Genomic DNA, 15581 nt, shown 5'->3' with positions numbered 1-15581 from the left:
ATGTTTAATAGGTATCTTTTAAGGCTGGAGGAATGCTTACAGTGGAGGTCCTGAAGATTCCTTATTATGGTTTTTGTTTTTCCTGATATATATTAATGATCTAAACTATAGTGTCCAGGGGACAATTTCACATTTATTAGAAGATGCCAAACTGAAACATGGTGTAAAACGTGAGGAGGTCAGTGTTGAACGTCAATGGGGTATTTGCAAGTTGGTGGAGACGGCAAATATGTGACATTGAAATTCAATGTGGAGGAGTGTGATGTGTTACATTTTGGTGGAAAAAACATGGTCAAGCAGTATAAAATAGAGTGTACTTACCCTAAGTCTGTGCAGGAACAGAGATGCGTAAATCAATAAAGGTGTCAGGAAATGTGGAGAGAGCAGTTGGGAAAGCATACAATATCCTAGGCTTTATTATTGGGGAGAATAGAGTACAGGAGCAAGAAGCTAAGGTCCAAATTAATAAATGTGGAGCTGGAAAAGCACAGCCAGTCAGACAACATTCAAAGAGCAGGGAAGTCAATGTTTTGAGTTTCAGCCTGAAATTGTTTCCATGCTCAAAAACAATCAAGAACAAATGGGCACAGAGTTATAGTAATTTGCAAAACAAAAACCAATCTATTTTCAGAAATTTCTTTTTCATGCAGTGAGTAGTTTGTCTAAAATGCACCACCTAGTAGTATGATGCTGGTGGGGTCAATTGAGGCATTCAAGAGGCATGGGATGAGTATTTAAATAGGAACAATATGCAGGGTTGTGGAGGAAAGGCATGAGAGAGGAATAACACTCACAGAGCCAGTTCAGACACAATAGGGCAAATTGCCTCATTCTACATTGTAACAATTCTGTAGTGTGGAATTCCGAAAAACAATTAATGCATATCTCATAAGTGAGTGTGAACTAATGTTGAATCCTGAAATCATTGAGAACACATTATTGACATAGTAAGGAGATATATCCAGAAATTAAATGTTACACAACAGGGTCTGGAATTTTCCCGCATGTTTGCAATCCTTACATGGAGGTCAGTTTTGCTCCCTGATTCGGGACAACCATGAGAACATTTAGCTGTTTGTACTCGGAAATTACTTGTACCAGGGAAACAATGGAAGGTCCAATTGCTTGCTCCCAAGATAGTTCAAAGGCACATGAGGGCATTGATTTACATAAGGAAATCCAGCAGCTGAAGAATGACTAAATGCAGCAAATTTGCCAGAACTCTCAATGATAGAAGTTATTCTGTCTGCACCAGAGAGAACAGAAAATAACAAAAGCTATTCAAGAGCGGTTCAAAAATTTGAGCATAAATATCTGAACATTGTGTTAGAACCACTTGAAAAATCACAAGTTCAATGTAACTGGATCAGGAAAGAAAGAACCTTGTATACGTGTAATGCTTTTCTTATTCCTAACACTTCCCAAAGCAGTTTACAGCAAGTGAGTATGTTTAACAGGCAAACATTGCTGTCGATGTTTTTAACAAACCTGTTTAGACATGTCATTTTGGGGGTAGGTGGGATTTGAATCTAAACTGACCCAGAGTTGGGACACTACCACAAGACTCTTATTATCCTCATTAATTAAAGCAAACTGCATACTATTTTCACACAGACCACAACCATAATCAGCAATGAGATGCAGAAAGTTGTCTCTTTTTGGTGGACTGGGATACTGATCAGAATATCTCCACTGAGCTTCTCCACATAGTGCTATGAACACTTTCTCTCAGCTGAACAAACAAGCAGAATCTCCATTTCGTCTGTCATTGGAAGACCAGCACTTTCAACAGTGCACTGGCTGTTCAGCACTCCACTGGATTGCCATCCTCAATTATATGCTCAAGTCTCTGGAGTGAGACCATAACGTTCTGACTGCAGTGACTGTTTTACCAGTGGTTTGTATAGCTAAGTGGGCAGGATATGAGTGAATGGATGGATAAATATTACTGTTAGACTTTTAATTTTCTACTCCACCGATTTCAAATAGATCTAGGTTGGGTGGCAGTATAACTGTCGTTGAGGTATGCTCTGTCATACTTTTGACGATGTGAAACTCCTCATTCCAAGGGAATTGAACATGCCAAACAATTAGTGGGCAGCAATGAGTTAAGTATATCAATTTTTACTAACTAATAGCGCTGTTCGAATGTGGGATGCAAATTCAGTGATCAGAAGAATGGAAAATAAAGTTGCCCTTGCAGCCAGGAAAAGAATTCAGAGCAGTCCACCTTGCACAAGCCCTAGTTGGGTGTCTGAGTTTTAGTTTACAGAATGCTGCTTTGTGTGTAGTATGCAGACTGGATTAAAATGTCTCTGCAACCAGACTCCAGAGCGGGCTGTACAAAAACTCCCCCCTCCTTTCAGAATGGCAAGAGAGCCCACCTCCAATAATCCTGATACGAAAAAATTAGCTCAGGCAGGAATCGTGTGTATAGAATGCTGTCCCATTCCGTTTGAAAGGGACTCACAATGTATGGAAGAAGGATACATCATTTGAGGACAATTGTTCTGCATTAGCAAGTTTTTCTAATCTCAGAAAGGTGACACAAGAATAGACCTGTACCGTGCTGCTTTCCCATTTATGTTATACATAGAACATAGAACATAAAACACAGAATAGTACAGCACAGCACAGGCCCTTCGGCCCACAATGTTGTGCTGACCTATTATCCTACTCTAAGATCAATCTACCCTGCATACCCTATATTTTACTATCATCCATGAGCCTATCCAAGAGTCGCTTAAATGTCCCTAATGTATCTGACTCCACTACCACTGCTGGCAGTGCCTTCCACGCACCCACCACTCTCTGTGCAAAGAATCTACCTCTGACATCTCCCCTACATCTTCCTCCAATCATCTCAAAATTATGCCACCTCGTAATAGTCATTTCCGCCCTGGGAACAGGTCTCTGGGTATCCATTCTGTCTACACCTTTAATCATCTTGTACACCTCTATCAAATCACTTCTCATCCTTCTTCGTTACCATGAGAAAGGCCGTGGCTTCCTCAACCTTTCCTCATAAGACCTGCCCTCCAGTCCAGGCAGCATCCTGGTAAATCTCCTCTGCACCCTCTCTAAAGCTTCCACATCCTCCCTATAATGAGGTGGCCAGAACAGAACACAATATTCTACGTGTGGTCTAACCAGGGTTTTACAGAGCTGCAACATAACCTTGCAGCTCTTAAACTCAATTTCCCTGCCAATGAAAGCCACTACACCATATGCCTTCTTAACAACTCTATCAACTTGGGTAGCAACTGTGAGGGATCTATGGGCTTTCACCCAGAGAGCCCTCTGTTCCTCCACACTGCCAAGAAACCTGAAATTAACCCCGTACTCTGCATTCAAATTTTATCTTCCAAAATGAATCACTTCACAATTCTCCGGGTTGTATTCCATACGCCACTTCTTTGCCCCTGCATCCTGTCAATGTCCCATTGCAACCTACAACAGCCCTCCACACTATCCACAACTCCACCAACCTTTGTGTCATTGGCAAACTTACTAATCCTCCCTTCCACTTCATCATCCAAATCATTTATAAAGATCACAGAGAGTTTCCATTGTAAATTTCCAATTAATTCCTTCCTTGGGAAGAGGCTGATCAAATGATAGAAGGAAACAATCTGCAAGAATGAAATACTTATTGAATATTTTCTAGCAGTTTTTGAAATATTTTCTACTGGAAATAATCTACTGGAAACCATTTCTGAACTGAAATATGAAAAAACTTTCCTTGTGTTGTTTTAATTTGAATTCATTTATCATATTCTACTACATTACATATTCTGTTAACATTGCTCACTTGGAGTTATGACAGCATTTGAATTATTTTGTTGATCTATTTCCTGGATGCTGTTCATGCCAAAAGGTTAAGCAGGTGCTGTAAAAAATATACAGCCGTAAATAGCATTGATGAAAGAACACGTGGAATACAGTGAAGCTAATGCTTGCTATTTTTGTTAGCTACATCTCAATTGTATATCTATATGTGAACATTTATGTTTGGGCAAGCTAGCCCAGCAAATGGCAAGACTGATTACAGGCATTGGACATCTCATACTCTGCTGTCTTAATTGCTATGTACATAGGCAATATGTGTTTGATTTTATAACAAAATGACCTCCTTGTTTGGTCATAGACAGTTAAACCCTGCTCATGGTGAACGAATTCTATAGGTAATACTGGGAAGCAAATGTTAATTGTGCTCTAGAAAGAGAAAAGTTGCATTTAATTTTTTGTTTATAACAAACAGAAAAGTGGTGTTCATTAGGAGAGAATTTCTGACTTCATGAACTATGTCATTCCTTTCTATTATAAATTTCAGAATCACCTGCAAGGAGCCGTTGCATTAGTTAGCTGTGTTCCTACTGTTCTGTTGGTTTGAAATCACAACATAATATTAAAAATAAATTATTTGTATGAAATTTTTTGTTATGTCACTTTACTGAAGGCATTATGCTGATTAAAGGAAATCAGCTACGAACTTTATAAATGAGCAAAGGAACATTACATTGCCAGATTTCAACTCATGCAAATCTCCTCCCTATTTCCAGCAATTACCCACTTCCTTGTAACAGATACACATTTTGCACTTTGTCTCTTTTAACATTTTATTTTTGTATATTGCATTACTTCTTGTTAATAGAATTTAAGATTAAATGGAACACTTTCCATTTGGATCTTTTTCTCATCACACTATTTCTTTTCGTATAATTGAAATGACCAATTCTGCTATGGTTATATTGACCAGCATTTTAATGTTTCCTCTGATAGTGTCTTTAAGCCACATCCCAACGTTGGTAATGAAGTGACATTGGTCTGTATGATGGCACTGCCTGGTGCACATCAAAAACAAGTTATATGCTCAAGGTAAACACTTGCAGTCTCTTTGCAAGATAACAAAGTGTGAAGCTGGATGTACACAGCAGGCCAAGCAGCATCTCAGGAGCACAAAAACTGACGTTTTGGGCCTGGACCCTTGCACTTCCTTTTAGTACTTCTTTCAGACTCAAACCTCCCCCTGACCCCGCTCCCATCTCTCCGCACCCTTGCAACACTTTCCTACTTATCTCACAAATAATTTTTCTTTCCCTCCTGCTGACCCTCACCAGTCCCTTCCTTTGCACAGGAATCCATGTGTCCAAAACCATGCTAAAGTTTTGTTTGGAAGATATAAAGCCACACTGTGTCTCTGAGATGATTTGTTTTGCCACCAGGAGTAGGCACAACAGGGCTTTCTCTCCTGCAGATAATTTTATAGTCATTTGCTAATATGGCCGGAAATTCGGCTGTGAACTTTTTGTTGGCTGTAGAATTAAGATTCCTGAAATGCTCTTCCCATTACTGAATTGGGAAGCCTGTCTGCTTTGCGCTTGTTGATTTATGACGGGTAATTGCATTATCAGCAGACCAAGCACTTTATTTATTTTAGAAAGCTTCCCACAGAAGACACTGTTCTAAAACATTTGGGTGGAAGAAATAGATTTAGCCCTACAACCTTAGTTGTTCTTTGTTCCACTCCTCCCAAACATAATACCAGATATCAGCCTCCTTGATATTTTCAAATCCCTTCAGATAGTTTGTCCTTCTGCACAATCTCTCTCGATCTTTCAAGGAGTCATTTATGACTCATGGTAGTACTCTTGCCTCTGAGTCAGGAGATTATAGGTTTCAAGCCCAAATGCAGAGAATTGACCACATAAACTAAGCTGACACTTCAGAGCGAAGGGACTGCTGCAGTAGAAAGTTGTCATCTTTCAGATGTGATGTTAAACCGAAGCCCTATCAGGTGGATAGAAAAAAATGGCATGAACTCTCGAATAGCAGGGAGATCTTGGCCAACGTTTATCCCTCACACAACAATATCTGTAACAGAGATGATGGGAACTGCAGATGCTGGAGAATTCCAAGATAATAAAATGTGAGGCTGGATGAACACAGCAGGCCAAGCAGCATCTCAGGAGCACAAAAGCTGACGTTTCGGGCCTAGACCCTTCATCAGCGAGGGGGATGGGGAGAGGGAGCTGGAATAAATACGGAGAGACGGGGAGGCGGACCGAAGATGGAGAGTAAAGAAGATAGGTGGAGAGAGTATAGGTGGGGAGGTAGGGAGGGGATAGGTCAGTCCAGGGAAGACGGACAGGTCAAGGAGGTGGGATGAGGTTAGTAGGTAGATGGGGGTGCGGCTTGGGGTGGGAGGAAGGGATGGGTGAGAGGAAGAACCGGTTAGGGAGGCAGAGACAGGTTGGACTGGTTTTGGGATGCAGTGGGTGGGGGGGAAGAGCTGGGCTGGTTGTGTGGTGCAGTGGGTATCTGTATCTGTAACATATTGTCTGGCTTAATTTTCTCTTTGTCAATTGTGGGACATTGTGTATTAATTGTCTGTTGCATTTTCTTTTATTAACAACTATAAAAGTATTTGATTAATTACAAAAGTAATTATTGGGACTTTCTGAAGACAAAAGAAGTATTATATACATTCTTCCTCAGGACTACTCTCCCCAGTCATTCCGGATCTTTGTATCTCTCTCAACACTGCTTCTGTATCATACAATGACATCTTAATTCAACATTCTTCTGGCACCCCTTTATTCTGAGACTATGCTCTCTGGATCTAGGCTCTCCCCTGAGGGGAGACATCCTCTCAACATTTACCCTGAAATGCCACTTCAGAACACTGTAGCCCCTCGGCTGGAGTATCTACTTCTATTCTGAACAGATCTCACTGCTTCAAAGTTCCCAGCATATCACCTCAGATACTTCTGACTGCTGCTCAGAAATCTCTAGGACACACGAACAATAAATGAAAATGCATTTTCCCCATCATCCCAATTTTCTCCTGTATTTGTACATACTTCTAATCTTTATACCGCTTAAAACATTCCCCTTTCAGATTCTGAAAGCTTTCGAAAATGAAATAAACTCGTAAATATGTTAACAATCTACCAAAGAAAATGTGGAGATAGTCGCAAGTGAATGATGTGAATGTATGGGTATATCATTTTATATTTTGTGAGGAAAGCTAATCTGCCTTTAAAGCAAATACAAAGAATCTTACAAAATTATACCAGAAGTCATATGACTGCCTTTGTGGATAGAGCTGATTTACGACTAGAGTGCACTTCTCTCTTGAAGGAATCACAAAAGATCTTTGGGAATGCAATAAAGATTTCAAGGGTAAACAGAAACCCCTTAACAATGGTTACCTTGGAAGTGTTCATAGCTGCTCCTGTCTCACCAACAACCTGACAGGATGAATGCAATCTAAACTAATGGCTGAGACAGTTAAACGGGGGTTAATTATCTCACCTAAAAGACAAAGAATGGATCTGTGCCCTGCATCTAGGTCTACCCAATGCCTATTATGGAAGCACGATTCAACAGTTTTGGAACAGCTGCTCTTTAAAGTTTTCATCTGTATAAAAATCTGGCTGTAAGCAATCATCTTGGTATAAAAGGTATGACAGAAACATTTTGAAACAGTCACTGCTTCTCATCAGGAAACTGGAGGAGGGTAGCCAGGATTACTGTACTGAACTGAACTCCCAAAAGCCACAACCTGCTCTGTTATAAAAGCAAAACAAAAGAGCTTTGATTCACTCCCAGGATCTGTTATGCTCAGTCCACCTGTGGGAGCAACCTCCAATTATTAAACTATAGAAGTCATCACATCTGCTGAATTCTAACATCAAGTTTTCAAAATCTTCATTCTCCCTTCCAGAAATTGACCAGCTTCAGGAAGTAATTGGACTACCCTCATAGTGATATCATCTCTCCCACTTAACTTTTTTCCCATTTACTTTAAATCTTTGTTTTTATTTTAGCTAATAACATTATTAATTTCTTACTTAAATAACTTTCAATAATAACTGTGTAACAAACTAAGCATTTGCCTTGTTAAAAGCATGAAGTTGTGCTGCTGGTTATTTTTCAAATTGAATCACTCAAAAAATATAAGGAGGCTACAACAAAATGATACAGTTTTGTAATTATTGGACCACCCTGAGGACATGCCTGTTGTCACTGTGACTCTCAATGAATCTTAAATTACAATATTATGAAAAATTTGTGTCAGGCAGACACTTCCTGCCCAAAGCCCAACTTCCTGCCATGGTATTGCATACAATTTGCTATCAGCAGTTATCATGAGAAATTGCTGCTTCAACATTTCCCATTCATTTTTACCATGTCAGGTTAAACAATGAAATTGCAATTTCTGCAGCTCTGTGAAATAAATTTCTTTATTACCTAACAGATATCTATGTAATTTTGTACATAAAAGGGCCTAATATCCATTAACTGACAATGAGCAATACTATAGACAATTTACCACTTTTTAATCGTCACAAATCAGTAACCAGAAGATTCATGACTACAAAATAAGTGTTCCACAGTATTATTTTAGGAGCTTCCTGTCTTCACATTTACTCGTGTGAAGCCGGTCATAAGGAAATAGAAAGTGTAAAGCCCAACACAGCCACATTATATTATGAACTTTCACCTGATACTTTTGATAACTGGGCATCGACTAGTGAAATATTTGCATTAAATCATGAGACCTTTGCTATTTGAGTTACATACAGTACCAAGTCTTGAGCAAATACCTAATTAAATGTGGACATACTCAGACATCTGAGAATTCATAGATCACAAAGATCCGAATCAAAAATATTATTTAAGTTCCAGACTGCCTGTCTCCCTGCCTTATGCTTCACCACAGGGAAGGTTAAAATACAATTTATGGCAGCAAGGAGTGAACGGTCACTCGGACCCTTGCAATGTATCATGTGGAAAGAAAGCATGGTTAAATGTTCACGTCTAGTGACCCCTCTTCAGACCCTCTTTCAGTTCTGAAGAGGGGTCGAAGGACCCAAAACGTTAACTCTGCTCTGTCTCCACGGATGCTGCCAGGCATGCTGAGATTTGCTAGTGATTTTTGTTTTTGCTTCTGACTTCCAGTTTCTGCAGTTCTTTGGGGTTTTTTTGCAGTGTATCATGATGGCTTTCCCCATCCAAACTAGATGGGTGTATCTCAAATGTGTTACACCACAATATCAATTATGGAATCAGCAGTACTTTTTTTTAGTACAGGAATTTGACCTTATGCAAAGTTAAATGGTGAGGCATCCATGTTTCCATATCCTTGTAGAAATTAGCTAAGAGCTGCTAGGAGGCAGTTTCAGCAAAACCATCAAACTATCAGTTATACTAGTTTATGAACCCAGACGTGAAAACAGGCTGCAAGCCCTCAGGCCGTCAGATCTTGAAACCTGTTTCTATTTAAGGTTTGACAGAGAATAAATTTCCCTGCTAGTCGACTACAAGAAACTTCAAAATCTGCTATAAATTTTACACTTTATGAGACACTTATTTCAACCTTAAAATATCAAGACCAATCAAAGACCAGGTCGGTTATAGCAGCAGCAAAAGTTGACCGCTTTGTCAATCGAGTCTGTTCCATCACTCATCATGGCTGGTAGGTATTTCAACTCCATTCTCCCACCTTCTTTCCTTAACCTTTGATCCCCTTACTAATGAAGAGCCTTGACTATCTTTGCCTTAAAGACATGCAATGACTTGGTCTCCACAGCCTACCTGTGGCAATGAGTTCCATAGATTCACCACCATCTGGTTGTAGAAATCCCTACTCATCTCAGCTCGAAAGAGTCACTCCTTAACTCTGAGGCTGTGCCCTCAGGATCTAGTCTCTTCTATTACTGGAAACATCCTCCCCACTCTGTCCAGACCTCTCAATATGTTATAACTTTTAATCAGATCCCTGTCATCCTTCTAAACTCCATCATGTACAGACCCAGAGTCCTTAACCACTCATCACATAGCACACCCTTCATTGTCTGAATCATTCTTGTGAACCTCCACTGGACCCCCTCTAATGCCAGCACATCCTTCCTTAGGCACAGGGCTCAAAACCGTTCGCAATATTCCAAATGTGGTCTGACTGGAGCCCTATACAGACTCGGCAGTACATCCCTGCTCTTGTATTCTAGCCATCTCAAAATGAATACTAGCATTGCATTTGCCTTCCTAAATGTTAACTGCATGTTAGCCTTTAGAGAAGCCTTCATGAGGACTCAAAAATCTCTTTGTGCTTCACATTTCCAAAGACTTCTCTATTTTGAAATAGTGTCTGCCTCCATTCTTCCGACCAAAGATGGGTAACCTCACACTGTCCCGCATTGTGTTCCATCTGCCCCTTCTTTAGCCACTCTCCTAACCTGTCCAAGTCTATCTTTAGCCTTACCGCTTCCACAATACTAATTGTTCCTCTACCTATTTATTTGCCATTGCAAAATGATGTCCCCAGTTCCTTCAACCAGATCGTTAATAGTTATGATCCCAGCACTGACCCCTGAAGAACACCACTAGCCACCAGCTGCCATCCTGAAAATGTCAGGCATAACTTCCTCTTGATGATGCCGTGCTGACTCAGCCCTACTTTACCATGCCCTTCCAAGTACTCCACAATCTTATCCTCATTATTGGACTCTAAAATCTTACCAATGGCCAAGAACAGGCTGATCAATCTGTGGTTTCCCATCTTCTACCTCCCTTCCTTCTTAAACAGTGGTGTTACATTCTCTATTTTCCAGAACCCTCCCTGACTGAAGCGATTCCTGAAAGATCGTCACCAATGCCTTCACAATCTCCTTGGTTAACTCCTTCAGAACCCTGGGTGCTGTCCATCTGGTCCCTGTGACTTATTCATCTTCAAACATTTCATCATCCCCAACACCTTCTCCCTAGTGATGGCCATTACACTCACCTCTGCCTCTGAATCTCTTGAAGTTCTAGTATTCTACTGGTGTCTTCCACCATGAACACTGATGTAAAGCACCTATTCAGTTCTCCACCTTTTTCTTCTTCCTCATTACTACTTATCCAAGTCCGCCTTGCCTCTTTCTTACCTTTCATATGTAACATAATTTTTGCAATCTTTTTTTGATATTATGAGTCAGTTTACTCGCATATTTCATCTCCTCCCCCAGTTATTGGTTTTTAGTTATCAACAGTTGAACTTTAAAGGCTTTCCAGTTCTCTGGCTTCCCACTAACCTTCACCACTGTGTATATTTGTTTTAATTTGCTTTTACACTGTCCCAGGCTTCCTTTGTCAGCCATGTTTACCTCTCCTTCTCCTTAGGCTGTCTCTTCTTTATTCGGATAAATTTCTGCTCTGCCTCCTTAATTACTCCCAGAAACCCATCCCATTGCTGCTCCACAGTCTTCCCTGCATCATCTCTAGCCAGATCCTCCCTCACGTCTTTGTCGTTACCTCAACTCATCTGTAATAGGGTTATGTCATATTCCAGCTTCTCTCTTCAAATTGCAGGGTGCATTCTACCTTGTTATGGTCCCTGCCCCTAGAAGTTCCCTCACCTTTAGCACCCTAATCAAGTCTCAAGTCACAATTCACCAAATCCAAAACTGCCTGTTACCTACCACAAACTTCCCCAAAACACCATCTTGTAGACATTCCATGAATTCCTTTTCTTAGGATTCGCTGCAAGCATTTCCTAGTCCAACTGCATATTGGCATCCATGTGATTATTGTAATAGTGCCATTCTTATCCCTTGTCTATCTTGATATATTTTCTCCTCCACATCCTGACTACTGCTATAGACCTGAACATAACTCCCATCAGGATCTTTTTTTCCATCATGGTTCCTCAACTCTTCCTACACAGATTCTATGCATTCTGACCCTATGTCGCCTCTTGATATCGATTTAATTTCATTTCTTACTAACAAGGAAACACATCTCCCATAGGATGTTTCAATAGGATATGCATCCCAGGATATTTGGTTTCCAGTCCTCCCTTTCAGACACATCTCTGTGATACCCACAACATCTTACCTGTCAATTTCAATCTGTACAAGCTCATTTACCCTGTTTTTTATACTGTGTGCATTTGAGTAGAATATCCTCAGTCTTGTGTTAACTGACCCCTTCTCATAATTATCCCCTTAACTGCTGTATTTAAATTAGATTCCTGAACCCTTCCATACTTTCCGTCCTATTACCTAATCTGGAAAATGTAATAACTGCTCCTGGCCACATGTCCTAAACCACAAAAGACATGAATACGGTCATGAAAGTGTATCGTCTTTTCTGTATCTGCTCAGTTGTGTGTACGCATCTGTGAAACATTGAGTTTTAAGTCAGGGTATGTGAGGGAGAACACTGAGTTGTTTCTTTAAACTTACAAAATCTTGCTGCTGATAGGTTTAATTTAGATACATACACATACGCAGGAAAGAGAGGGCACAATTGGTTATTCCTACTAAAGCATACTGATGATGGACAATAAGGCAACGTAAATGCTGTGTATGACAAAAAAGTAGGCTTTTTAAACAACAAATTGCACTCAGTGTAAACGCTGTGCACTGTTGCAACTTGTATTAGAAAGCAGCCACAGAGATCAGTGAATTTCATGCAATTTTCCATCTTTAAATTAATGCTGGGAGCATTATTTCATAAATTTTGTTCATATCTTTTATTCTTTCTGGAGCCTGTCAGGTGTGCATTTATTGCCTGTCCCTAATTGCCCTTGAGAAGGTGGTGGTGAGCTGTCTTCTTGAAATGCTGCAGTCCACCTGCTGTGGATTGACCTACAATACTATTAGGGAAGGAATTCCGGAACTTTCAGTCAGCGACACTGAAGGAACGGCAATATATTTCCAAGTCAGGATAGTGAGTGGCTTGGATATGTTCTTACAGGTGGTAGTTTTCCCATCTACCTGCTGTCCTTGCCCTCATCGATGGAAATGGTCCTGGGGTTGGAAGGTGCTGCCTAAGGAACATGGGTGAATTTCTGCAGTGCATCTTGCAGATCACTCACACTGTTGATACTGAGCGCTTGCAATGGAGGGAGTGGATGCTTCTGGATTTAGTGCTAATCAAGTTGGCTGCTTTGTCATACATGGTGTCAAGTTTCTTGAGTGTTGTTGAACCTGCACTCATCCAGGCAAGTGAGGAGTCTGTCACACTCTTGATTTGTGGATGTTGATTCACGCTTTGTAGATACTGGACAGGCTTTGGGGAATCAGGAGGTAAGTTACTCACTGCAAAATTCCTAGCCTCTGACCTGTTCATGCAGCGATTGTATGTATACAGCAGCCAATTTAGTTTCCAGTTAATAGTAACTGCAAGGATGTTAATAGCAGGGGAGTTCAGTGATGGCAATGTCATTGAATGGCAAGGGGTGGTGATTAGATTGTCTCTCACTGAGGACAGTCTTTGCCTAGAATTTTTGTGACATGAATTGGTTGCCTCTTGTTAGCCTCAGCCTGGATATTGTCCAAGTTTTGTTGCATTCACATGTGGACTGCTTCAGTTTCTGAGGAGTTGCAAATGGTGCTGAATATTGCAAAATCATCAGCAAACATCCCCACTTCTGCCGTTATGATGGTGAGAAGGTCATTGACGATGTAGCTGAAGATAGTTAGATCTAGGTCACTACCCTGAGAAACTCCGGCAGAGATGTCCTGGATCTGACATGACTGACCTCCAAATATCTTCCTATGTGCCAGGTAGGACTTTAACCAGTGGAGAGTTTGCCCCTAATTCCTATCAATTCCAGCCTTGCTGGGACTCCTTGATGCCACACTTGGGTTGAATGCAACCTTAGTAGTACAGGTTGCCAATCTCACCGTATCTCTGGAATTCAGCTCTTTTGTCCATGTTTGAACCAAGACTGCAGTGAGATCAAGAAATCTAAGAAATAAATATAAGTAGCCTTAAATGCAAAAATAAAAAATATATAAATATAACAAAAATAAATACCAGCTATGCAACAATTCTGCAGAAAGAAACAAATGCTACTGAAAGAGATACTAATCTGCAATAGAGATAGTAGGAGCTGCCGATACTAGATACTAATCTGCAATAGAGATAGTAGGAGCTGCCGATACTAGATACTAATCTGCAATAGAGATAGTAGGAGCTGCCGATACTAGGTACTAATCTGCAATAGAGATAGTAGGAGCTGCCGATACTAGATACTAATCTGCAATAGAGATAGTAGGAGCTGCCGATACTAGATACTAATCTGCAATAGAGATAGTAGGAGCTGCCGATACTAGGTACTAATCTGCAATGTTGTCATTGCTATCCAGATGCCTGCTTGTTACCAGTAGTTAAGCTAGATCTGCACAGCTAGTTTATTTGAAAGGCAAAAATTCAGAGATCTATTTGTTTGCGAGAAATATCAGTATGTTTTAAGCGAATACTTGCTGCCTGATGCTGAGAGAACCACTTGAAGTTAAGTCACAAAGAAAGGACACTATCCTACAAGAAGGGTTAAAGTATTGAAAATATATTTTGCAGCTATTCAACAAAACTACTAAATGGAACCAAATGATGTAATGAACAGATGCAGAGACACTTGAATGAATAGGAATTAGGCTGAAAGATAAAAACAGGAAACCTGAACTAAAAAAAACCCAAATGCCAATCTGCCCTGTTATTATTTATAAAAGTAATAATGTTTTGCTTATTCATTAGAGTAACCCTCATTAGAACTGGAAACTGAAAGAATATCTCTTGACATGGTTTAAATTTGAAGAAGGAAAACAATCAGAAATGCATCAGGAACAGGGAGTTAATGAGTTAAGTGCCTGGCAGACATATCTTAATGTTATTGTAATTGTCCAAGAATGAGTTAAATCCACTGCAAGTGCATAGAGGATGCTTAGTTCCTAAACTGTGTCAGGATTGTCAGCGCATAGCAATCTCAACAGGATAAAGGGCATTCTGGGCTTAGTTCTAGGAAAAGAATCTGGGCACGTAGAATGGGTATCAGTGGGAGAGCATTTTGGTGGCAGTGATCATAATTGTTTGTTTTAGAGTTAGAGAATGTTTTTTTAAAGCAAGCTGAGATGTAATTTAGCAAACGTGGACAGGAAGTAACTGCTTGAAGGTAAATTAGTATGTGAACAATGGGAGGCATTTAAAACATCTGAGATAAAGAGAGTTCAAATCAAATATGTTCTGAATAAAACAAATCCTGGTATTTGGAAGGATAGTTCAATTATTTACAGTCAGTCAGATGAATTGCAGTACAAGCAAAATGATTGGTAAAACAATCTGGAAGTGGCATGAATTGCTGCTTAGAAAGATCCAGTTTAATCATTGATAATCAGCATGGATTTGTTAACAGAGGTTTAAGTCTGAGGAACTTGATTTGACGAGATAACAAGAAGGGTCAAAGAAGCACATTCAGCACAGTATTCCTGGATTTTAGCAGGGTTTTTGACAAGGTTCCATATGACAGACTGTTGAGAAAATTAAGAACTTATGTGATGTAATGGTGAGTTGGATCCAAAATTGACTCAGTGGCAAGAATCAGAGTTATGATTAATGGATGTTTTCAGTGGGTTCTGCAAACTCAGTACCAGGACCCTTGTTCTCGATGGTAAATATCAATGATTCAAATACAGGGTCAGAAGTCAATAACACCAGGTTATAATCCATTTCACCTGATGAAGGGGGACAGTGCTTTGAAAGGTTGTCATTTCAAATAAACCTGTTGGATTATAACCTGTTGTCATGCG

This window comes from Stegostoma tigrinum, chromosome 5 (assembly GCF_030684315.1).
Source record: "Stegostoma tigrinum isolate sSteTig4 chromosome 5, sSteTig4.hap1, whole genome shotgun sequence".
NCBI lineage: Eukaryota > Metazoa > Chordata > Chondrichthyes > Orectolobiformes > Stegostomatidae > Stegostoma > Stegostoma tigrinum.
Note: the sequence above shows the minus strand (reverse complement) of the source record.